Source organism: Furipterus horrens, unplaced genomic scaffold (genome assembly GCF_987537825.1).
Source record: "Furipterus horrens unplaced genomic scaffold, mFurHor1.1.pri manual_scaffold_1, whole genome shotgun sequence".
In the NCBI taxonomy this organism is placed as follows: domain Eukaryota; kingdom Metazoa; phylum Chordata; class Mammalia; order Chiroptera; family Furipteridae; genus Furipterus; species Furipterus horrens.
In genome coordinates, this window is record NW_028327171.1 from 25,556,449 (window position 1) to 25,581,655 (window position 25,207).

A 25,207-nucleotide genomic window follows, 5' to 3' on the forward strand; every position below is an offset into this window, starting at 1 on the left:
GTCACATTTTTGATAGCATACTTATTAACTCAGTGGAAATGGCACTTAATTAAAAACCACTGGGGGGCTGCCTTTCAGTTTTCTGTACAATGTGTACCAAAGATTTCGCTGCAATGCAGAAGTGTAATAAATGCTTCTCATTTAATCTGGGAGTTCTGTAACTCCACAGTGCATATTTATGTGATAAATGGTTATCATTGATCTCTCATAAGTTATTACTGCTGTCTATTTAAAAAAGAGACCTTGGTCACTTTTATTATAGTGTGTTTGAAAGGCTGTAGAGGGAAATATTGGAAATCATTGCTTTCTGGTTACTATCTTCATAAACCTGCAAAGTGATTCAGAAATTGTTAAAATTTCATTTTGGCTGAATAAACCATAGTCTAGTGAGAAAGCTCTGTTTTATTATCAGGCAAAGTTACATGTTAAAATTCATGGGACAATAAGCTGAGATTATCAGAGAGTACATTTATAAGAGAAATTTTGGAGCCTGCAAATTTGAAGTACTTTCTGGAACTGAAAATTAGTAATAACTGAGATTAGAATTGGTTGCTGATATGTCTAAGAGCCAGAGGAATGGATAGAAATCCAGACATCAAGAATTAATTTCAGGCTGCATGTCATCTCATCTAGTGCAGACAAAAATATTTCTTATCCATCTGATAATAAAAAGAAAGAAATGTGTTTTTTTCCTCTCTTGTTATCTGGGAATACACAGGCAGAATTCAAAAAATATTTTTCTAGTAATGTCTGTTGGAATTTCCCTTCTCAAGTACAAGTTTCGTCCCCACATTCCACAGTCTTTACAGTGTTGTTTCTAGACTACCTCCCTCCCTGTTATGTCTTGCTTGGACTCTGGCAGGAGAGGCCTCTCCTTGCTATTCTTATGTTCCAGTCCACAAATGTTCCAGCCCTTCTTGTCTGCCTGTGTGGCCAGATCAGTCTCCCCAAAGCTTCAGTTCAAATATGTTGCTCCCCTGCACCTCCCAAAACACTCAGAACACTTCCCTTCCCACAGCTCCTTCAGAATAGTCTTCCTCTTTATGATACAGCCCAACTCACTATTTTCTTCCTGCCTCACACTTACTCATTCACGTTCTGTCCAAATGGTTTTCTCCCTGTTTCCTGAACACACATGCTCATTGCTTTCCTGTGCCTGTGCCTTTGCTCCTCCTGCTCCTTTAGCTGGAACACCCTCCCTATTATCCCATCTCCACCTGCTAACGTCCTATCCATTGGTAAAAACAACTGCATGTGCCAACCTGTCACATGTCCAAACATGACACATTTTAAAATTTTAATTAGAAAATCACTGTACCAGCCCTGCTGATAGTTTGGAAACTAGAGGAGAGAAAAATTACAGCAAAGTCTGATATAATTATTAATATTCCCATTAAATGTTGAGGTAATTGTGGATTCTCATGCAGTTCTAAGAAATATTATAGATAATAACCCCATATACTCTTCACTCAGTTTCCCCAGCGGTAACATCTTGCACAACCATACTTGAATATTGCAACCATGAAACTGACATGGCTACAATCCCTGCTCCGAACTTATTTGGATTCACCAGTTTTATATACACTGATTTGTATGCATGTATATGTATGTGCATGTATGTATGCACATGTTTATTTAGTTCTATGCAATATTATTACATGTATAAACTTGTGTGACCACGGCCCCAGTCAAGACACAGAACAGTGCCAGCATAAACATTCCTAGTGCTGCCCTTCGGTGGTCACAGTCACCTCCCCTGCAGCCCTTCCCTAACCTCTGGGAACCATTAATCTGTTCTCTAGATCTATAATTTTGTCCTTTCAAGAATGTTATGTAATCATACAGTAAACAGAAATCTTTAATAGGAACTTTTCAGTTGTTTGCTGGCAAGTATTGTGTTGGAAGCACCTCCTGCATCTTCCTCATGTCACTTCAAGACATGCTGCTGCTGGTCACTGTTGCCTTTAAAACTGAGGCCATGCAGAGACAGCTGGTGGTAGAATGCAAGTTCCTGGGGATCAGCAGAAGTTTTATGAAGAGCTTGGACTTTCAACGACAGGGATTTAAACCCATCATATCTAGATCTCCAAAGGGCAAGAGGGGCACAGGTGACATTGCATTAGACATTGCTAGACAGGAATGTGTCCTGTCTACACAACTGCCGGCTGAATAAGCTCAGTTTCCTAATCTGTAAAATGGGGGTGATAATAAAGTTTACCTCATAGGGTTGAGGTGAGGATGAAATATGAAGTCTATCCAGAAAAAGTCCCACCATTGTTAATATAATGAGGTTAATTGGCACAACATTGATGTAACCTGGCAGCCAAGGAGAGTGGACTGGAATGAGCATGTGTGAACAATGACAACTTCACTGTACTAGTCAGTGGGGGCGGTAGACGCCATTGAATAAGTGTATGTACTATGTGTTGGTCACATTCAAAAATGACTGAATGAGTAAAGAAATGAATCTGCATCAAATTTCGTATTAAGCTTGAACATTCCTCTGTGGAAATTATTCAGATGATTCAGAAGGCTGCAGTATGGGCAACTGGTGAGTGGCAGCTTCATCACAAAAATGTGCCCCTTTGTGCATCACATCTCATGCAGGTTTTTCTGGTGAAACATCAAATCACCCAGGCGACTCAGCCCCCCTACAGCACAGATTTGGCTCCCAGTGACTTGTGGCTTTTCTAAAACTCACATCAACTTTGAAAGGGAAGAGATTTCAGATTGCCAATGAGATTCAGGAAACTATGTCAAGGCAGCTGATGTTGATTAGGAGAACTGTGTGAGGTCCCAGGGTACCTACTTTGAAGGGGACTGAGGTGTCATTGTCCTGTGTACAATGTTTCTTGTTTCTTGTTTCAATAAACATCGCTTTCATGTTACATGGTTGGATACCTTCTAGACAGACCTTGTATATATACTTTGTGTACCTTTTCCGGCACAGAGAATTTGAAACACAGTGTCTCCTTGGGATATTTATTTAACACAAATTTATAGAGCATGTACTATATGCCAGGAAGTACCAGGGTCAGATATAATGGTGAACAAGGCTAGATGAACCTCTGTGAGATACCTACTTTTAGTTTAAGTGAGGTCTGTTTTCAGATAACACACAAAGGCAGGACTAGAACATAATTTAGTCTGATCTACTTTTATACAGAAGTAACAGAAGTAGTATTTTTTAAAGCAAAATCATACTTCTCCTGGATAAGATATTTTTTAATAAATTAAAAGTATACCTTCTTTATTTTCATTTAGTCATCCTTTTCATGTTGTTAGTTAACAAAGATTTAGAATAGGAAATAGTTTTGCTTCACACCTTAAAATCATGGAGTCTACAGCTTTACTGTGTAATCTTTTTTTAGAAGTCATGCCATTCAAATAGCAGCACTCAGCTAGATGTTAATTCTTACCTTTGTTTATAAATTCTTAGGGAAAAATAACATTTAGACAGTGATGAGAGACATATGCAAGCGTAACAAAGATTATCATAATAAATGTTGTTTCTTTCTCATTTTAAACTTTGAATATTATCAATCAATGCTTAATCTTTTCTATTTTGCTAACTGAAGTACAAGGCAGCCCCTACCCTCTATTGCCTATTTCTTTCTCCTGTTTGATCAAAGCCATTAATTATAAGCCACCTTTTAATAGAAAAGTGTTGATTGCTTCTTTGATCTTTAGCTGCTTCATCTGCTGAATAGAACTAAAATCTAACTTTCTTACCCCTCAGGGTTATTTGGGGAACGGATGAAATACAGTAGGTGGAAGAGCTGGTAAACAGCAAAGGACCTGCAAGTCTGAGGTATTGTGAGAATAGCACAGAGGAATGAGCACACACTTGGAGCCAGTCCGCGGGTTCAAATCGCCACTCAGCCGCCTTGGGCTGGTTGTGTGTCCAGGAACAAGAACTTTGCTCTGAGCCTCAGTTTCTTGACATGTCAAACAGAAATCTATTTTATACACAGGTCTCTCTTAAGGTTGTGCTCTGGTTACTGCCTGTGCCCCTTATTCCCTGCCCCAACCCCTTTTCTGATTTTCTCTGCACCCTGGATGTCTGATGCTTACCTGTGCTTCATCCAGGCTGCTTTGCCAGTTGGCTACCAGTTGAGTTGTCCAGTGGGAGGCCCTGGCAGATCAGACAGTGTTAGGAAGGAGAGGCTGGGCACTTCTTTGTTCTCTCTAGCTTCAGTGCTAGTCTCTGGCAAGGAATGTGTCCCTCCTTGAACTAAACATTCTGGACAGCACTCAACCACCACCCAATTCCAGTTCTCTCTGGGCTCTAGGAACACTATCCTTTCCTGGAGGGGGTGACAACTTCCTACTGCTGCTAGTAGCTGGGTGCCTAGCGATTCCTTGTTGGTTCCCTTAATTCCATCTGTTCCTCTGTACCTTCATTAAAGTCTGTTCCTTTGAACTGGCTGCACTGATTATTATTCCGGCTGAAATTCCAACTGGTGCAGGTGGGAAGGAATTGCATTTAAAGAAAAGCGAGCACTATTTAGTCTTGGACCTGGCACATAATGATGAACAAGGGTTCTTAGGCTCTCATTTGTCTACATTGTTTTGTTTCATTTTTGTGCAGGGTAACTGCCTCTTATTCCTCATGGCTTACATCAAATGCACCCTTACACTAAACACACAAGAGATAGAGTGAGCCTGATTCCCCATACACATTATGCTGTCATGGGTTATCCTCTGCCTGCCCTTCCAGCCATCCCCTAGACCCTCATCCCCACCCTGCATGGTAAACTATAGTTTTTTTTGTATCAAGTGCTAAAGATCATGTGCTAGTTAGCCTACCTTCAGCTAGAATTCTTACAGTCTGCTTTAAGGATGAGAAAATTTTGCTGTTGTTGTTAAGATTCAGGATCAGAACTGGAAGCTACTTGGGGGTCCTGTACTTCAGCTTCCCTTCTTTATACAGTCCCAATATCACTCATGGCAGATGGACACATAGTCCTTTCAAACTTTAGGTAATTTAGGAATATGATTTGGAGAAAAAAATTTTTTAACTATCCCCTTACCCCAGGTTACCCCAGCATGGATTAAGATGCTGCCATTTGAAAACTTTTCTGGTTAGATGTTTCTTCTTCTCTTAAATGACTGAGTGAATACAATTAATTCTACAAATATCTTTTGGTAATTAAAAATTATTTTTGTTATATAATTTTCAGGAGGAGAAGGAATAATGAAGTTGCATGACCAGAGGCAAATAATATGATTGCTAATTTTCAGGGTCTAATTCAAGTCTCTTTCCTGCCTTTGAATGCTTAGACTCCTGGGATTTCAGAGATGGAAGGAGTCTTACTCACCACCATCAATTCCTACTTATAGAAAGGCAACTGAGACTCATCATAGTGAGGAACCTGCTCATTGGAAAGATGTCATTTTCTAGTTTTTAGGGATATTAAATTCAAAAACATAATCTAATGTTGCTATTAACCTCAGAGCCTTGATATAAAGAAAGTCTCCATTTTCACAAACTCTCTTGCAAAGAAAAATAAAAGCTTGAGAATGTTGGTCCACATGACCCTCGGTTTAAAATTAAGACAAAAACCCTGGTGTGTATGTGTGTGTGTGTGTTCATGGCATTTGATTATGAGAAAAATTATAACTAATAAAAAAGAAGACACAGATACAAGAAAACGGCCTTTTCTTCATCAGGTATTACTGGCACAAGACTCAGTTCTTAGTTTCTTAGGGGAAAACAAAACAGACCAAAATCTGCAAAAGAAACAATTGGCTCCAAAATGCTGAGAGAACTTTTCAAAAATAAAATTAATAGCTATATAATTAAACATCTCCTAAAAATAACATCATGTCAGCTTCAAGTGTTCAATCTAGTATGTATAAAAATTTCACTATATTGTAAAACATTTTAAGGTGAGATGTTCTCCTTATACAAGTTCCCAAGCATGCATAATAATTGCCATGAAATCATTGACATTTTAAATTAAGTGAGTTTTTGAGCCAAATAATTTTCAAGGTAAAATTGTAAATTAAAAAAGTTTCTTCACTTTTATTTTCCTGCGGAGAAAATTATATTTAATGTGTGATGTGGGTATAATTGATATTGTTTATGTGATGTGGGTCAAAGCCTCTAAGAGTATCAAAATATCTGGGAAATTTGAGGAACTTAAAATATGTCCAGAGGATGACAAGGGACATAGGAGCAACATTTTATAGTTTGCTAGAATGGTGTCCTCGGACAGGAATTGTAATCACTATTTCTGTTAATAGAGTGTATCAGCTGTCTATTGCCGTGTAACAAATTGCCATGCATTTAGCAGCTTAGAACAACACATGTATTATCTAAGGTTTTTGTGAGTCAATATTCAAGGCAACACTTAAATGAGTCCTCTGCTTAGGGTCTCTCAGGCTGCAAAGCGTCGACCAGGCTGTGTTCTCTTCTGGAGCCTCAACTGGGGAAAAATGTACTTCTGAGCACATTCAGGTTGTTGGCAGAAATCACTTTGTTGTGGTTGTAGAACAAGACAGAGGGCCTCACTTTCTTGCCAGCTGTCAGCTGGAGGCTGCCCTTGGCTTGGAAAGGCTGCCCAATATTCCTAGAGGCTGCCTGCAGTTTTTTGCCATGGAGGCTTTCCTAGTACATCTGCTTACTTTATCAAGTCAGCAGGGAGTGTCTCTAGAGTAAGTCTGGTAGCAAGACAGTCTTGTATATCATAATGCAATTGAGGATGAAATTTGATTACCTTTGCCACATTCTATAAATTAGAAGCAAGTCATAAGTCCTTTCCACATTCAAAGGGAGATGATTACGCGTAAGTATGAACATGGGGAGCTGGGGAGCCAACGTAAATTCTGTCCAATGCACAAGAAGGCTAAGAATCTGTTCATTTGCATTAACTGAATCAGCTTTTTTGATTAGAAATTTAGAACAGTTCTGCTTATCCAGAGAGTCATAGAACAATTCTGGGAGTGACCAGAACCACATTTCTACAAAACACTTATACTTTCTCCTTTCAGTGCCCTTTTCTGTTTTTCTTGGGACTTGCAGCAGAGGCTTTCTAGCACCCAGATGATTAGCATTTCTCCCCAAAGTGACACACCTAAACTTGCCTTTCTTAGCAGCAGTCCACACAGAGGATAAGCCCCACTCCCACCAGCAAAAATTGCCCTCATCTCCTTCCATTCCCTCAGGTCCTGAAGTGCAATTGGAAAACTCTTCTTATAAAGCAACATAACTCAGGAACTCAGAGTTGGTAATGACCTTAAATACCTTATTTATTATCCAACACATATTGCATTTCCGTGGTTGTAAGAATTACAGGGATTTTAGTTACTGAGGCAAACCCACTTGGGAAGATGTTTGGGTACATACGACAAGTGAAGGCCTAGAAAAATTGCACTTCTAAGATGGTTGGCTTGTTCTCATGTGGACAGGAGCTCTGGCAAAAAAAAAAAAAAAAAAAACTGTCTTCTAGGAGTTATCTGAAGCCAGTTGGCCCACTGCATGTTCATATACCTTTGGCAGCTTTGCTAACTGCAGCTATCTTTCAACTCACATGTCCTCCTACAGTTTTGTGCTTATCCTTTGGCTTTGACATTTCTTGCATGGTTTACTTGGTTTCTGTCTCAGGTCTCCCCATAACTCTGCTTTCCTTTCTGGATCCCTGCTAGGCAAAGAAGGATGTTGTGACTTATCTCAATATGCAGCCCTATGCAGGAAATCCTAGACTGTGTGGTTCAGACAGCATTGCTAGCTGCTGAAACAAAATCTCAGGAAGTTAACACAGTAAGAATTTAGTTCTTCTTGACACAACAGGATAACGCAGACATTCCTGGTCGGGCATCTATTCTGTAGATGCAATAATGCTGGGACCCAGGCTCCTTCCATCTTGAGGCTCTGCCATCTTTAACACACAGCTTTTTCCATCACTATATTTATCTACATAAAGCCATGGGGAGATTATGGCAGGTCAGGCAAAGGAGGTTGTATAGGCTAAGCTTGGAGGAATATCCATCAATTCTCATTTTCACAGGCAACACCAAAGTAGTCTGGGAAACATGATCTTTGTGGTTAGGAAAAGGGGGAAATTTAGCTAGCAATTTCTGCTACATGGAACCTTTTGGCAGTCCAAATCCATGTTTGGTAAACTTAGCAAGCAGCAACTTTGAGGAAAAAAACAATGACCAATGATTTATATATGAATATTTATGTATAACTTAATATGTTTCTGATACTGTTCCAAGTGCTTTTCAAAAAGTAACTTATTTAATTCCTGTACAACCCTGTGGAGGTGGGTACTGTTATTATCCTCATTTACAGTTGGGAAAACTAAAGCACAGAGTAGTTGAGTAATTGCTCAAGATAATAGCACCAGGAAGTGACAGGAGTGAGAATCTGAATCCAGGCTCCTGGTTTCAAGGTCTGTGTTTCACTGAATAAAATCTTTTGATTGGTAAGGAAATTGGGTATCTTACTAAAGTCTCTTGAGGAAAGACAGGGTTATTCCCATTTTATAGATAGTGCAGTACAGTCCACAGAAGTTGAGGAACCTCCTTAAACAGACAACCAGAGCAGGAAATTGCTATGTGTCTGTGGGAAGAATTCCACTATGAATTGAATTTGACATTTTTCCATGACCACATCTAGTTTTTGTAGATTGAGCTTTAAGTGTGATCCCTTAGCTACTTTTATAGGCAAAAATGTGAGTATTTCATCTGAGGCACAAGACCATTTAATCCAAGAAGGACAGGGCAGGACTATGAATTAACTTGAGATGTGGTACCATCAAGCAGTCACAGGGTCTTCAGCATGGTGTGAATTACAAGCACAGATACTCAGAATGTTTCTGTGTCTGCTGATGCCAGCAGCCACTGGTATTAAGGCATTCAGTAAGCATTAGAAAATCCTTCATATGACTCATATTTACTTATTGTTGAAAATAGTACATAGAGATATTGATGTGACCTTTATACTTTTTTATGAGTGCAGGTTACAAAGAGAATTAAAGAATATTCCACAGCCAGTGATCTGACCTTTATATTTCATGTAGCAGTCTACGAACAATACCTAAAGATCTATCTTTTGAACTGTTACCTGAATTTTCAGATTTTTATCAGATTCATCATAGGACAATGATGCCTTAAAAAACACGAAACAAAAAATTTGGGATAGTATCTTTGCTTTAGCATTTAAATTACATTCATGAAATAAATCTGTCATTTTAGTGATTTTTATTTTTAACTTACTTCTTTAGTCCATTTAGGCTTCTGTAACAAAATACCAATGACTGCTGACTTATAGACAACAAACATTTACTTCTTACAGTTATGGAGGCTGGGAAATCTAAGATCTTGGTTCAGGCAGATTCGATTTCTGATGGGCACCTGCTTCATTAAAAAGAAAATGATTATGCTGTTACAGTTGTCCCAATTTCTTTTCCCTTTGTTCCCTTCCACCCAGTGACTTCCCTCCCTCCAGTTGTCCCCCCATTCCTTAGTCCATGCCCATTGGTTGTGCATATAGTTCTTCTCCACTTCCTCCTACTATGCTTCTTAATTTCTGTACCATCTCCCTCCCTTTCCCTCCTTCCCCTCCCAGCTGACCCTCCCCCAATATGTTCCCTACACCTATAATTTTTTCCCCACTCTTGTTGCCTACTTAATTTGCCTTTGTTTCGATTCCCTACCTTCTGTTGTTGGTTGTTGTGATACAGTTTTCATTTCAATGTTCATAGTTTTGATCCTCTTTCTCCTAAACGAGTCCCTTTAACATTTCATATAACAGTGGTTTGGATCTGATGAACTCCTTCAGTTTTACTTTGTCCTGGAAGCACTTTCTCTGCCCTCCTATTCTGAATGACAGCTTCCTGGATAGAGTAATTGTGGTTGTAGGTTTTTGCTTTTCATTACTTTGAATATTTCTTGCCAGTCCCTTCTTGCCTGCAGAGTTTCTTTTGAGAAATCAGCTGATAGTCTTATTGGGACCCCTTTGTATGTAATTCTCTTCTTCTCTCTTGCTGCTTTTAAGATTCTCTCTTTATCTTTAATTTTTGACATTTTGACTATAATGTGCCTTGGTGTGGTTCTCCCTGGGTCCAGTTTTTTGGAACTCTCTGTGCTTCCTGGAACTATAAGCCTGTTTCCTTCCCCAAGTTAGGGAAATTCCGCTTCATTATTTTTTCACATAATTTTTTTAATTTCTAGTTCTTCTTCCTCACCTTCTGGCAACCCTATGATTTGGATGTTGGCCCGCTTATAGCTGTCCCATAGGTTTCTGAGCCTCTCCTCATTTTCCTCACTTTCGTTTCCTCTTTCTGCACTGGTTGACTTTTTGTTCCTTCTTTATGTTCCAATTTATTGATTTGATCTCTAGTTTTCCTTCTCTCACCATTTGTTTCATATGTGTTTTTGTTCATTTCAGCAGGACTAGCCTTCATTCCTTCCCCGTCTTGTTTAAGGTTTGCTGTCAGGTCTGTAAGCATTCATATTACCAAAGCTCTGAACTGTGCCTCAGAAAGATTTCCTATCTGCTGAGCCATTAGATCAGGTATTTGCTCTCTGGTCAGCTGCGTGATTGGGATCTCTATCATGATCTGTGCCATCCTGACAGTTTTGTATTTACCTTTGCTTCCTGGGCAGGGCTGTCACACCTCCTATGCTATAGGGGCGGAGCCCCATGTAACGCCACAACTGGGCGACCCTTCTCACCACATTGTGGCATTTTGTGTGGGGGTGGGGATCCAAGATGGATTCATGCCATTCACTCTCTGCTTAGAGACTGGGAGCCTTCTCCTCCATCTCCACCCCCTCCAGCTTTCACAGTCTGAGGCAATGAGGGTCTGCCTTCCTTGGCATTGGGATTGCAAGCTGGTGGGTCTGGTCTGCAGCCAGGGGTGCTCCCCAGGTATTTCTCACCTCTTTTTAAATATGGGTGCCTGTGCTTACCGCTGTCCCACTGCTGTCACCAGTGCTGCCACCACCAGCAAAGCTTGACCTCTCAGCCCTGGCTTCGCCCCTCCTACCCATCTGGACGAGCACCACTTTTTTATAACTTCATACGCTGGATTTCCATATAGCTTTATTTTCTGGAACTACAGGTTATTTCTAGTTTTGTGGTAGATGTATTCCTTCTTAGTTGCAGAGAGAGACAGAGTATGTCAGTCTAGGCCTCCATCTTGGCCATAAGTCCGCACCTGCTTCTTCATTGATGACCATCTTCTCTCTGCATCCTCCCATGGTGGAAAGAGACTTCTTTTATAAGGGCACTAATCCCATTTATGAGGGCCCCATTCTTATAATCTAATCACCTCCCAAAGATCCCACCTCCAAATACTATAACATTGGGGGTTAGGTTTCAACATATGAAAGGGGCGTGTGAGTGGGTTTCCTTTTAATTAAGTTCCAAGACCATATACCTGATCTATTTGGATTAAGTTCTGAGCTTATTAGAGCCTGTTTTATAAATGACATGATTTTAACCTCAATAACAAATGATTCTACTTTAAAAAGTCATTTTTATCTCTAATGCTCTCAGTATAAAAAATATAATGACACTCTTAAAAAATGAAGTTTTTGTTAACCTTAAAAGATTTTTAATGAAATTTAAAAATCAAAACAAATGAGCACAGGATACTTATCATTCCGACAGAACCCTTTGTATTTGTATATCTCCATTCTGTCTTTCTCCATATCGACATTCACAATATTTTAAGAGATCTTTGAAATTTGGAGATTAATTTTATGAATGCCATTTCATTTAATATATTCACCACAGCTTTTGGAGGTAAATGTAATTATAATCCTTGGGTGAGAAAAGTCTTGTGCATATTCCCAGAGGTCTGCCAGGAATTTGACCCTCCTCATAAGAAACTTCATTCTCGTAATAACACTTTGGAGTTGGTGCTACTATTATTCTTTTTATTTGTGAAAAACCTTGAAATTTAGAAAAGTTACATGACTTATCCAAAGGTTCATAGCTAATAAAATCAGAATTCAAGCCTCTGTTTATTTAGATAAAAATTTTGTGCTTTTCCTATATTTCTTTCAAAATAAAACTTTTGCTCTAAATACTCTATGTGCTTAGACCTACCTATATTGAGTTAAACATTAGGGCTTAGATATCTAGGCACTGGTCCTGGCTTGGGGCCTAACCAATATTTGAGTGAGAGAAATTGGAGCCCCATATCAAGGCTGTATGTGTGCATTACTTAATTGATATGCTGTATTTCCTCACACATGGCATCTGAGCTTTCCTGGTGGGTGTGTTTCAATGTTTTCTGATGAGACTATTCCCTTTTATGTTTGGGATTGATACTCTTGACCCGATATTCTATTTTTGATTTGCAAACATACTATTTAATAGTGCTCTTTAATAAGACATCATTAATTTGTTCCAATGAGTGGTAAGCAAGCAACAATTGATGAAGCATTTTCTTATGCGGGGTGGTGTCATGACTCATACAAGTTCTAGCAAGTGTGAGGAGTGGCGAGCAAGTGCTGAGTGCTGAAATATTTTTTCTTATCAAAATGTAATGAGTACCAGATTTGACCAGTTCTGAAGTTTATGGGTACCAAGGTACCACTGTAATTTGGAGATTTCTTCATAAAATATTGATTGATTTTTATATGAAAAGTAGTTATTTGCTTCTAATGATGAGATCCTACAAACTGGACCTAGGACTTATTTGTCACTCAGCCTAGAATTAACAATGATCTTTTCTCTGATGCTCTGAAACAATGTTTGATTTCCTTAGAAAGCCAAACATTTAAGTAAATCTATACATTCATATTCATATCTTTATAAAATAAATTTTTCTTAGTGAGAAAAGGATGTAAAATCAAGGAACATTTTTTCTTCCTTGGGCTCTGCTTAGTAAGAATGTCATTTTTTTTTTTTTTTTAATCCTCACTGGAGAACATGTTCCTTGATTTGAGAGAGAGGGAGGGAAGGAAGGAGGGAAGAGAGAGAGAGAAAGAGAGAGAGGGAGGGAGAGAGAAGGAAAGAGAGGGAGAGAGAGAAACATTAATTATATCAATTGGTTGCTTCTGGTTCCCACCCTGCCCGGGGTTTGAACCCGCAACCTAGAAATGTGTCCTGGTGAGGGATGGAACTCACAACATTTTGGTGTATGGGATGATGCTCAGCCAACTGAGTCATCCAGCCAGGGCATGTACATTGGGTTTTTATTTAGCAGATATATTGATAAAAAAAAAAAATGAACCCTAAGTTAGTTCTGTCAACACTTTGGCCCTGAAGTAACAATTAAAACATAAATGAATTAGTTATTTTGTGTTTATTTTCTTTTTTATATGACTGTATATAAAAACAGCTCTACTTGGAAAAACATATTTTATGTGATGGCATATTATTAACTCTTTTACTGTGAAACTGTGTGACTTGGATTTGTCCCCACTTCTCAGAAACTCCTGTCATGGACAGTTGTTTTGGTTTTTTTTGTTTGTTTGTTTCTGGTATTATTTATACATGATTTTATTGTCAGGCTGCTAAATTATTTCCTTTCATGAAGTCTCTGTGCCTCCCTTCAGGCTGAAGTCTACTTTCCAAAGTTCCGCTTGGCTGGCTGGCCCTGCTAGCAGCCCAGGGATAACAGGTTGCCAACTGTTGGGGTAATTGCAGCAAAGACCAGCAGGAGAAATGTTCTGTGGGCTTGCTAAGGATCCTAGGAGCCATCAGTGGGCAGATACACCCACTGTGGGACAGCCCAACAGAAAAGTCCTCCTCATTCACTCACCTTCTCCTGAAACAACTGCCAGTGAGAACTTACAGTCTCACTCCATTCTCTCCTCTGTCTGTGTCTCAGACTATGTGAACGTTGGATATAGAATGTGTAATTATGCTTGTTTTACTAATGAAAACTATCATATATCATATCATACCATACCATAGCATAGACTTTATCTTTTAGAACAGTTTTTGGTTCACAGCAAAACTGAATAGAAAGTACAATTTCCCCTGCCCCTTCCTGCACACACATAGCATCCCCCACTGTCAACAGCCTATTGGAGCAGTATATTTGTTACAATTGATAAACCTACATTAAGTCATCATTATCAATCACCCAGAGGCTATAGTTTACATGAGAGTTCATCCTTGGTGTTGTACATTCTTTGGATTTCGACAAATGAATAATGAGAAGTATGTACTATTTGTAGTATTACACAGAATAGTGTCACTGTAAATTTTTTAAAGAGGGACAGCAAACATCCTCTGACTTCAATTCTAGTGGCTCCTCCATTGCCCAGAAGTAGGAGTAGGAGAGGAAGGCCCAGGGATGAACAGTTGTGGGTAGACTGTGGTAGAGAGGCTGCATGCAAAGGTCTGTGTATTACACACTGGGCTTGCTCCAAACCTCCAGTCTTTTTCATAGTGCTATATGTAAGATAAAATGATCACCCATTTTAAATTTTGTCACATGTCGACATTGCTAAGTCAGTAGATAGTTTCCATAGAGACCCCTGAGAGCAAAGCATGGGATGTGAAAAAAAAGCCCCCCACACAGGGGCGGGACTATGCAGGGGTTTTGAGTGCAGGCTGTGGGATGAACGTGCTTGCGTTTCTCTCTTGACCCAGGCACACATGAACTGTGAAACATTAGGCGTGCTGGTTTATAGCCCCATTCCTCAGCTTTTTATCTTGTAAAATAAGAATGACTGTACCTACCTGATCAGTTTCCTAGGTCTGCCATAACAAACTGCCACACACTGGTGGCTTAAAATAAACGCAATTTATTCTTTCCCAGTTCTGAAGGCTGGATGTGTAAAATCAGGTGTCAGCAGGGCCCTGTTCCCTCTGAAACCTGCAGTGGTGGGTCCTTCCTTTCCTCTTCTTAGCTTCAGTGGTTTGCTGGGGACCTTTGGCATTTCCTGGCTTGCCACTGTAGCCCTTCAAACTTTGCCTTTGTCATCACACGGTGCTCTCCCTTCATGTTTTTATGTCTCTTCTCCTCTTTTTATAAAAGCACAAGTCATATTGGGTTAAGGCCCATCCTAATTAAGTATAACTTCATTTGAAGTTGATTACATCTTCAAAGATCCTAATTCCAAATAAGGTTTCATTCATAGGTTCTAGAGGTTAGTACTTCAACATACCTAGGGGAGGGAGTATGTAATTCAACCCATAACACTACTCATAGATTTGATGTGATGAAATAATAGGCATGAAATACGTGGTCATGCAGACACCCAATAAATGTTTTCCACCATCATCATCAAATCCATCCATTCAGTCAGTAAACACATATTCGAGTAGCCATGAAGAGCCAGATTCTGTACCAAAGGTTAAAGATAAAATGGTAAATAAAAGAGTCCCTGACCTCACCTTAGAGCCTATGTAAGAAAGTAGATTCCAATCAAATAACTATTTTACTACATGTGAGGAAGAGACATCTGGTGCCATGGAAAAGAATAATAGAGGCTGCCAAGGAGTAACCCAACCCCATAGAGAATGGCAAGGAGAGTAAACTGCTATCATCCATGTTTTCTAAAGTAAACCCTGAGACTTAACGGATCTAAGCAAAACAGCGTATTACTCATGGCACATTAAATAGCACAAGCATCAACAGGGCTGTGTTGACCCCAAGTCCCAGGAGGCGATGTGGTAAGACACAGATGGATGATGTGCACCCAATAGATTGGTTCTGCAGCTGAGAAACCCAAGGTCAAAGGTCCATCACTTTTTATAACAAGCAATAAGCAAGCCGGCTTTTGGTCTAGAGGGACACACAACCTCACCTTTCAAGACTGCTAGCTGCATAAACAATCCCGAGAAATGGCCTGGGTGGAAGAGTAGCTGGTATTGTGCAATCTTGATTCAGATGGGAACACAGGAGGCCCAGGAAGGACTGTCTCCCAACAGGAACCAGATCTCATCTAGGAAGGCTTCTGTAACAAAACTGCATTTAAGACAGTATTGTATATATATAGTCTCAGGGAGAAACCAGGCAAAATGGAATGTGGGATAGAAGATCCCATACAGAGAGGAAAGGATGAGCAATGTCAGGTTGGGATACCTGGAAGTCCAGGAAGGCTGAGAGCTTCATATGAGGAGCATTATATGATGTTGGAGAAGGGGGCAGGGAGAGATCTCACAGGTCCTTGTAGGCCATATTAAGCATTTTGATCTGTATACTAAAATTGATGGGAAACCATTGGAGGGCTAATAACTCTTTAGAATTTTGACAACCAAAGAGATTTCCACCTGTAATTATTATTATAAATAAGGCAATGAAGTTGTTTACAGTATTTGCAATAGAGGCCATGTTTCCTTTGAGAAATTTCTGATTCGCCAATAAAGTAAAAGACATTCTCTTAAATATTATAAAAGAATAGTAAATCTTTTTAGATGATTAAACTTGAAAATTTAGGTATTTGAATAAATTCTCTTGGTAAATAAGTTACTAACTATATTTTAGTTACTAACCATATTACTAAACCATATTTTTCTTTCAAATCAGCTAAGCATCATACTATATGGGAAGTACTATCATAGATCTTTGTAGAATTACTTAGATATCCTGTACACTCAGGTTTTAATTATATATTAAGTTATGAGTTTATTCTAATGGAACAAATTGTTTATGCTGACATATTAGAATGTACCCCATTGCTCTTTGATTACTTAAAGTGCATACAATTTAATCATCCCCTGTTGTACTTCTTTGTTGTTGCTAGGTGAGATAAAAAGACTTAGTGTCCTCCTTTAGTCGATCTGTTCTTCAGTTGGTTTGAGTAACTGGAGGCAGGCACTAATCACTTCCTTGCATTTTGCAGAATCCTCACTAGTCATGCCTCTGTATAGTATAACTATGTTGTTATTCCCTTTCCTCCATTTCAACAGCTGGTTGTCACAGTTCCTTGAAATGTAGGATAAATATTTGAATCAATTTTGCTTTTTGGTTTATAGTCTTAAGTCAGCAATCTATGACTGTTAACTGAACTTCTATTTCCAGAAGTTTCCCAAGAATCATTCAGAGGTGAAAACTGCTTGTTGTTGGCACCTGCAGGAGAACATGAGATCTTGTGTTCTTCACAGGAGGCACCTATGCCCAAAAGACTATCAGGGAACTGGTTGTATTGTTTAGGTACTGATGATGGTAAATGCTAGAGGAGCAGGTTGTCACCTAGAAGCCATGCACTGAGAGGACAGCACTTTAATTTTTCGATTTTATTGCCAAATGATGGCTAAAAATCTATATGAACTTATACCTATTTCATTGAGTCTTCTTCCAGTCTTAATAATCTGGTCATTACAACAGATTTTTAAAAATTATAGACATATAGCCTGAGAGGGTCTGATAAATAATCCATATATTACATATATGAATTATATGCATTATAGGACCCTCTCAGGCTTCAGGCTATAAGTATGTGTATATACAATACATTTTGATATATATCTTTCTGTAACTGACATATATTAGGTTTCAGTATTTTAAGTGGCCATGTATTTGTCACCCTTGTGCCCAAAATGATGTCTATGAAAATATAAGATTTGATCACATTTGAACAAATTGTTTTCATTATGTTACTGTATGTTTTAACCATCAGACTTACTGGTATATAGTCATCCCCATACATTGACTCTTAGGAAAGGAAACTTAACACTTTGGGGACAAACAGTGATGTCACCATCTCAGTGTGGCATAGCCAGGAGTGAGGTGTAAACAGTCACTCACCACATTTGGTAGGCAATGCCTACAAAGCGGTGACTCATGTGGTCCAGAACTGGGCCACACTTAAGAAATCAGGGCCTAAATGAAATATTTTTAGTTCTTTCATTTAAAGTGCTTCTCCACACAAATTCTTAGGGTTCTTTCTATTCATTAGTAGCCTAAACCTTCTGATAGCTTCTGACTCTTATTCCAGAAGAGTCTTCTTCCTCATCTGTGCTGACATTTGTCTTTATCACTCAATTCCTCTTCTTTTCATTGAGCTTTCCTGCATGATACCTCATTATATCTGCTCCTCCTCACATGCACTCCATGGACATGTGTGACCATTCTTCTTAGGGAAGCAGGGCAAGGGGTGGCCAGGGGTGCCCAGTGGTCTTTACGGGTCAGAGGAAAAAGAGAAGGTTGTGAGAATCCACATCTAAATAATTATCTTTAGAAGAAATAGGAGCAGTATTTACTTCAAAATTATAACGAGTTTGTTCTTACTGTGTTCTATAGGAATAGTGGATCCAGGAGGCGTAATAGGCATTAGGGAGGAAATTGGTGCTTTCCTAGGTGACATGCCCCACACAGGCTTACACATTCATCCACTTGCAGATCTAAGACTAGGACCCAAGCCTTTGATCCTTCACTCTTACTTTCATTATGCAAAATAGTCATCTGAAGAGTTTTTTCAGTTATGTGCAATCATACTAGACTTGAAGCTTTGGGTATGCAATGTAGAATAGCTAGCAAACCTTTGGCATGATTTAAGAATCATGAGGATCTCTGATACTGTCACAGATGGAGCAGTGTTATGGTGGACAAATCCTCCGGGCACACTGTGTCATGGGTCCTCACAATAATGCTGTAAGGTTATTTGTCTTAATTCACTGATAAAAAACTGAGGGCCAGAGATGCTGCATGACCTGTTTCTGTGTTTTGGTCACATTGCTAGGTAAATTATTGAGCCACAGGTAATTCCTGCATCTCTTTTGACTTCCGGCCTATTTTTCAATCTTTCTGCTGTATTCTATCTACACACACACACACACACACACACATATTTCTGTATCTAGAATCATAGTGTATACAATGGGCAAAACTTTGCAAGATCTTGACATCTTCTTTGGGTAGAAAAAGACAATCTCACTACTACATGAGGACATAAAATGACTTATCATTAAAGAAAATCTCTTTTATCCTTAAAGACTATGGATATAAAGAAATGAATGGCCTCATTTCAAATAAGGAAAATGTTCATCCTCTTAATTTGCTTAAGTCGATTCCACCTTTTCTGCCACTATGCTCATAGGTGGTTAAAAGTCTCTCAGTGATCATATTCTCCTTTCTTTTTTTTTCCAGCTGTCTCACTCTGAGCTTGAAGCAATGAGATCACCTTCTGGTTCCTTTCATGGGTGTTATTCAGGTTAGCAGAAAATTCTGCCTCCTTTATCTGTCAGGAGCTTCAGTCTTTTGCTTTCTTTGAAATTTGACCTCTGAACAAGGCTGTAACATCCAGAAAATAGTACCTGAATTGATGTATTTCAGATTGTTGCTATGGTGATTTTATACCAATATAGATAGAAAATGAAGACAGGGAGAGAGTGTGTTGAAGAGAATGGTGGAGAAGCTGGTCAGACCAAGAAAAAGGCATGCAGGGCTGTGTGGGGGGCATTTATGGCCCAGCTGTACTCACAGGGTAGAGTCATATCTTCTTTTCAATTTACTATTAATTCATCCAGAGTGATCACAAACAATCTGTTCACATTTGAGAAAAAGCAATGATGTGTTTTTGTTACATAGGTAGCAAAAATGTATCATAAGCAACCTTAAAAGTTTCCAAAGATTCTTTTCTCTAAGCATAGGAAAAGGGAATATGAATTATAAAAGAAATTTTTGTGACAGGAAACATTTTGATTTTTGAAATAGTTTTCAAGGTTATGTTTTATTAAATGTTTTTTGAAATCATAGGAGAAAGGCTTATCTGGGGAAAAATGGATGAATCAATCCATTTTTATGTGTTTGTCATTTGTTTATTTATTTCTCCAACTTTTAATTTACTCTTTCATTCAACAAATACTTATCATTCATACTAGGCTTTATATATATTAATAAATTTAGAAATATTAATAAATTAAAAGAAGAGAATCCTCCTGCCGCTGCGTTCGGACCTAGCTGCTCCAGCCTCCGGGGCACGTTGCATTCTACCAGTCCGTGAGCAGCAGCAGAGAAAAGATAATTACATATTTTCTTGCCCCACTTTTTTGAGGCGAGCAAAAAAATTTAATTTGTACCATGAGGGAAATCGTGCACATCCAGGCGGGCCAGTGTGGCAACCAGATCGGTGCCAAGTTCTGGGAGGTGATCAGTGATGAACATGGCATCGACCCCACTGGTACCTACCATGGGGACAGCGACCTGCAACTGGATTGCATCTCCGTGTATGACAATGAAGCCACAGGTGGAAAATATGTACCTCGTGCTATCTTGGTGGATCTAGAACCTGGTACCATGGACTCTGTTCGCTCAGGTCCTTTTGGCCAGATCTTTAGACCAGACAACTTTGTTTTTGGTCAGTCTGGGGCAGGCAACAACTGGGCCAAGGGCCACTATACAGAGGGGGCCGAGCTGGTTGACTCAGTCCTGGACGTGGTGCGGAAGGAGGCTGAAAGCTGTGACTGCCTGCAGGGCTTCCAGCTGACCCACTCACTGGGTGGGGGTACAGGCTCTGAAATGGGCACCTTACTCATCAGCAAGATCCGTGAAGAGTATCCAGACCGCATCATGAACACCTTCAGTGTGGTACCTTCACCCAAAGTGTCTGACACTGTGGTTGAGCCCTACAATGCCACCCTCTCTGTCCATCAGTTGGTAGAGAATACTGATGAGACCTACTGCATTGATAACGAGGCCCTTTACGATATCTGCTTCCGTACCCTCAAGTTGACCACACCAACATATGGGGACCTGAACCACCTTGTCTCAGCCACCATGAGTGGTGTCACCACCTGCCTCCGCTTCCCTGGCCAGCTCAATGCTGATCTCCGCAAGCTGGCAGTCAATATGGTCCCCATCCCACGCCTCCACTTCTTCATGCCTGGCTTTGCCCCTCTAACCAGCTGTGGAAGCCAGCAGTATCAGGCCCTCACTGTACCTGAACTCACCCAGCAGGTATTTGATGCCAAGAACATGATGGCTGCCTGTGACCCCTGCCATGGCCGTTACCTCACTGTGGCTGCTGTCTTCCGTGGGTGAATGTCCATGAAGGAGGTGGACGAGCAGATGCTCAATGTACAAAACAAGAATAGCAGCTACTTTGTGGAGTGGATCCCCAACAATGTTAAGACAGCTGTCTGCGACATCCCGCCTCGTGGCCTGAAGATGGCAGTCACCTTCATTGGCAACAGCACAGCCATCCAGGAGCTGTTCAAGCGCATCTCAGAGCAGTTCACAGCCATGTTCCGCCGGAAGGCCTTCCTGCACTGGTACACGGGTGAAGGCATGGACGAGATGGAGTTCCCTGAGGCTGAGAGCAACATGAATGACCTGGTCTCCGAGTATCAGCAGTACCAGGATGCCACCGCAGAAGAGGAGGAGGATTTCAGTGAGGAGGCAGAAGAGGAGGCTTAAGGCCATGCCCATCACTCAGGCTTCTCAGTTCCCTTAGCCTTCAACTACCCCTTTCCTCTCCCTCAGAATTTGCATCTTCTGCCATTTTTTTCTTTTAGGGGTGTTCTAGAACAGTGCCTGGCACATAATAGGCACCCAATAAACATTTGTTGCTTGTAAAAAAAAATAAATTAATTAATTAATTAATTAAAAGATATTTATTGGGCATTACCTACCTGCAAGATAATATGTGTGATGCACAGTTAAGTAGAGTCAGTTCTCAGAGTGATTATAACCAGGGATAGGGTGGAAGATTTAGACCCACAACCATCATAGTGCAGAATATCATCATCAGAGCTATTGAGTAGCTATTTCTACCTCAAGCAAGGCTATGTGAAGGAGACATTTGGGAGAAAATTAGGGCAAGTAGGATCTTAATAGGAGGTAGGATGAAGGGAAGAAAGTGATGGAAATTCATATAGTAGTGATTGGAAAGGTTGATTACATTGGCCTTGGAGACTAATGATGTTTGTATTTGTAGAAACACTCTTAACTATTCACTTACATTACTAGCAATTGGAAGGCAGGAGCTCAGATTAGCATGGTATTAGCTATAGGTAGAAGATATGGCAAATTGATGACATTGGTTTGGGTGGAGTGAGGTTGTGAAGGCTTTGGAAATAAACATGTGGATATTTACATTTGAAGGCTTTAGATTTGGAGGCTTTAGATTACAGCTGGATGAAGTAATTAAAGAAGGTGAGTTCTGCTCCTTCACTCCATCATGCAGCCTTCCCCTAACCCGGCATGCCCACACATGGGATTGGTACCATCAACAGTGAAGGGAAAAAATCAATAGTACAGTCATGTTTTGAGCCTGGATCTGACACTTACTCTGTGTTTAACCTTGGACAAGTCATTTAACTTCTGGAGACTTGAGATTTCTCATCTGTCAGGACAAACCACCATCTAAGCCAAAACATTTTATGAAAGTATGATAGTAGAATTGGATAGGATGTGATGTTTTAAAATGTATTTTCCTAAATAAATGCCTCAGACATAAGAGAAATATATTAATTCTAACTTCAGAGCTCATAAGTTTTATAATTCTCTCTAAGAACTTTTTGATTACATCATATTATTCAGCCAAAATTAAATAGTCAAGGGCTGTCAGGTGGGCTCAGCTTCCTAAGACTTCATTATTATTAAAAATATACTTTGAAAAATTATCATAAATAATTAAAAACAATGTCAGTTATTAAAATAAAATAAATGACAAAGTCTGTGTTCCTCTTTTCACACAGACTTTTTTAGCATCTATAAATTAACTAATACATACTCTTCATTCAGTGCCAGGATTCAGCCCTGAGAAAATTTTATTCATTTTTCAAGTTTGTGTAATTTCTTTTTAATATATTGATGTAGAATTTATTCTAATTTTTACTAGTCCTAGCAAGATGTGGTTCCATTTGATCTCCTTTAATTTAAGGATGGAAAAATGTATAGAAGCATTTGTTTAGTGGAAAGGAACGTGATTTATTTATTTGCTCCTGGAGCTTCAACTGAGTTTAAAATACTAATTAAGGGATTCATGGTCAAGATGGTGGCATAGGCTGACATGGCTCACCTCTTTGCGCAAGATGTGGTTCCATTTGATCTCCTTTAATTTAAGGATGGAAAAATGTATAGAAGCATTTGTTTAGTGGAAAGGAACGTGATTTATTTATTTGCTCCTGGAGCTTCAACTGAGTTTAAAATACTAATTAAGGGATTCATGGTCAAGATGGTGGCATAGGCTGACATGGCTCACCTCTTTGCACAACCACATGAAAATTACAATTAAAATATAGAACAACCATCCCTCAGAACTGTCAGAAATTGAGTTGAATGGAAGTATGACAATGATGGAATTAAAGAAACCACATCCACCCGGACTGGTAGGAGGGGTGCAAGTGTGGAATGGGCTGGTCTCTCACCCACATGTGGTGGATAAATGTTTGGGAGGGATATTTTGGGAGTGAGAAGTCACAGGGTTCCAATGCCATGAAGATAAATCCCCACAACTTCTGACTGCAAAAACCAGTGGGGATTGAGTTGGTGGAAGAAACTGCTGGAGCCCCAAGCAGTTCCTCTTAAAGAACCCACACATGGACTCATGGACTCAGACTCACTCCCTCTGAGCTCCAGCACCAGGGTAGCAGCTTGAAAGGCACCAGTGGTATACAGGGAGCAGCGGAAGTGCCTATCATCAAGGTGAGCAAAAGCCATTGTCCCTTTTCTAAACCCTCCCTCCACAGAACCACAGAGCTGGCAAGTGGTGCCATATCTGAGACTCCATCACCTGGCTAACAATGTTTGACCTGCCATGGAGATCCCCAGAAACTGCCCCACCCTATTATGGGCCCATCCAAGCTGCTTTTCCATATGAATGGCTGGTCTTAGCTTATGCTTCACAACTTCCTAAATTTTATCAAACAAGCGACTACTGGCCTCAGTGAGCTCCGGGCCCAGCACTAGCAGCAGCCAACCTAGATCCACAGTTGGCTTTGCCTGGGAATCTCCAAGCCCAGTACAAGTAGCAGCCATTTCATATTGCTTTATAGCTCAGGCAGGGTGGCCCCAGGAAAAAGGTGAATGCTGACCTTGACCTGTAACACCCAGGAAGCCCCAGAGCCTGCACACCCAGTGGATAGCTACAATCCACATCAGAGCACCACTACCCTGACCCAGCACAGCTGATCCTCCACAGAGGATGGAGGTTGGCGGTAAGTCATTATAGTCAGTCCTTGCAACTGACTGGCCTGGGTAAATTCTTCCCATTGACCTACCAACAGAAACCAAAGCTCAACCACAAGAGGAGGGTATACTCAGCCCCCACAAAGAGTCTACCTCGAGTACTCAGCTTGGGTGATAGGAGAGGCTGTGCCACTGGACCCTACAGGATACCTACTATATTAGGCCACACTACCAAGACATGGAATCAAAGCATCTCTACCTAATACATAGAAACAAACAAAGGGAGGCTGCCAAAACAAGGAGACAAAGAAACATGACCAAAATGAAAGAACAGATCAAAACTGCAGCAAAAGAACTAAACAAAAAGGAGATAAGCTATCTCTCAGATACAGAGTTCAAAACATTGGTTATAAGAATGCTCAGGGAACTTAGTGAAGACCTCAGCAGCATAAAAAAGATCCAGTCAGAAATGAAAGATACACTAATTGAAATAAAGAACAATTTACAGGGAAACAAAAGTTCAGTGGATGAAACTAAGAATCAAATCAATATTATAGAACATAAGGAACAAAAAAAAAAAACAATCCATCGAACAACAAGAAGAATAAACAATCCAGAAAAAATGAGGAAATCTATCTGAAAAAATGGTGAAAGAAAACTTCTCCAATTTGGTGAAAGAAAGAGAAATACAAGTCCAAGAAGCACAAAGAGTCCCAAACAAGATGGATGCAAAGAGGCCCACTCTAAGACACATCATAATTAAAATGCCAAAGATTAAAGATAAATAGGGAATCTTCAGAGCATCATGAGAAAGAAATTAGTGACCTATATGGGAGTTCCCATGATACTGTCACTGATTTCTCAGAAGAAGCTTTTCAGGCTAATTGGGATTGGGAAGAAATATAGTATTCTCTCACTTATCATGGGTATTACATTCTAGACCTCCTGGTGATAGGTGAAATTTCGCAAAGTAGGAACCTTACATTTATTTTAGTATTTATTTATATTTTAAGGCTTTATAAACCCTTCCCACACACTTATAAACCATTCCCAGTTCCTTATTAACCTTTTCCACATTTTTATAAACACTACTTATGTTCTTAAACATATTCTACACTCTTAAACCTACATAACTTTAACAACAAATATATAGTACCGCAAAATCCCATGATATAGTGGAAAATCCACGATAAATAATTAAGTATAATATT

General features: G+C 39.7%; 1 protein-coding gene and 1 pseudogene across 1 annotated transcript in view; both read left to right on the forward strand.

Moving 5' to 3' along the window:
- SCHIP1 (schwannomin interacting protein 1) overlaps window positions 1–25,207 on the forward strand; it is a 670,407-nt gene that overhangs the window by 34,245 nt on the left and 610,955 nt on the right. The window lies entirely within an intron of this gene.
- Window positions 19,802–21,444, forward strand: LOC150020791 (tubulin beta chain pseudogene; annotated as a pseudogene).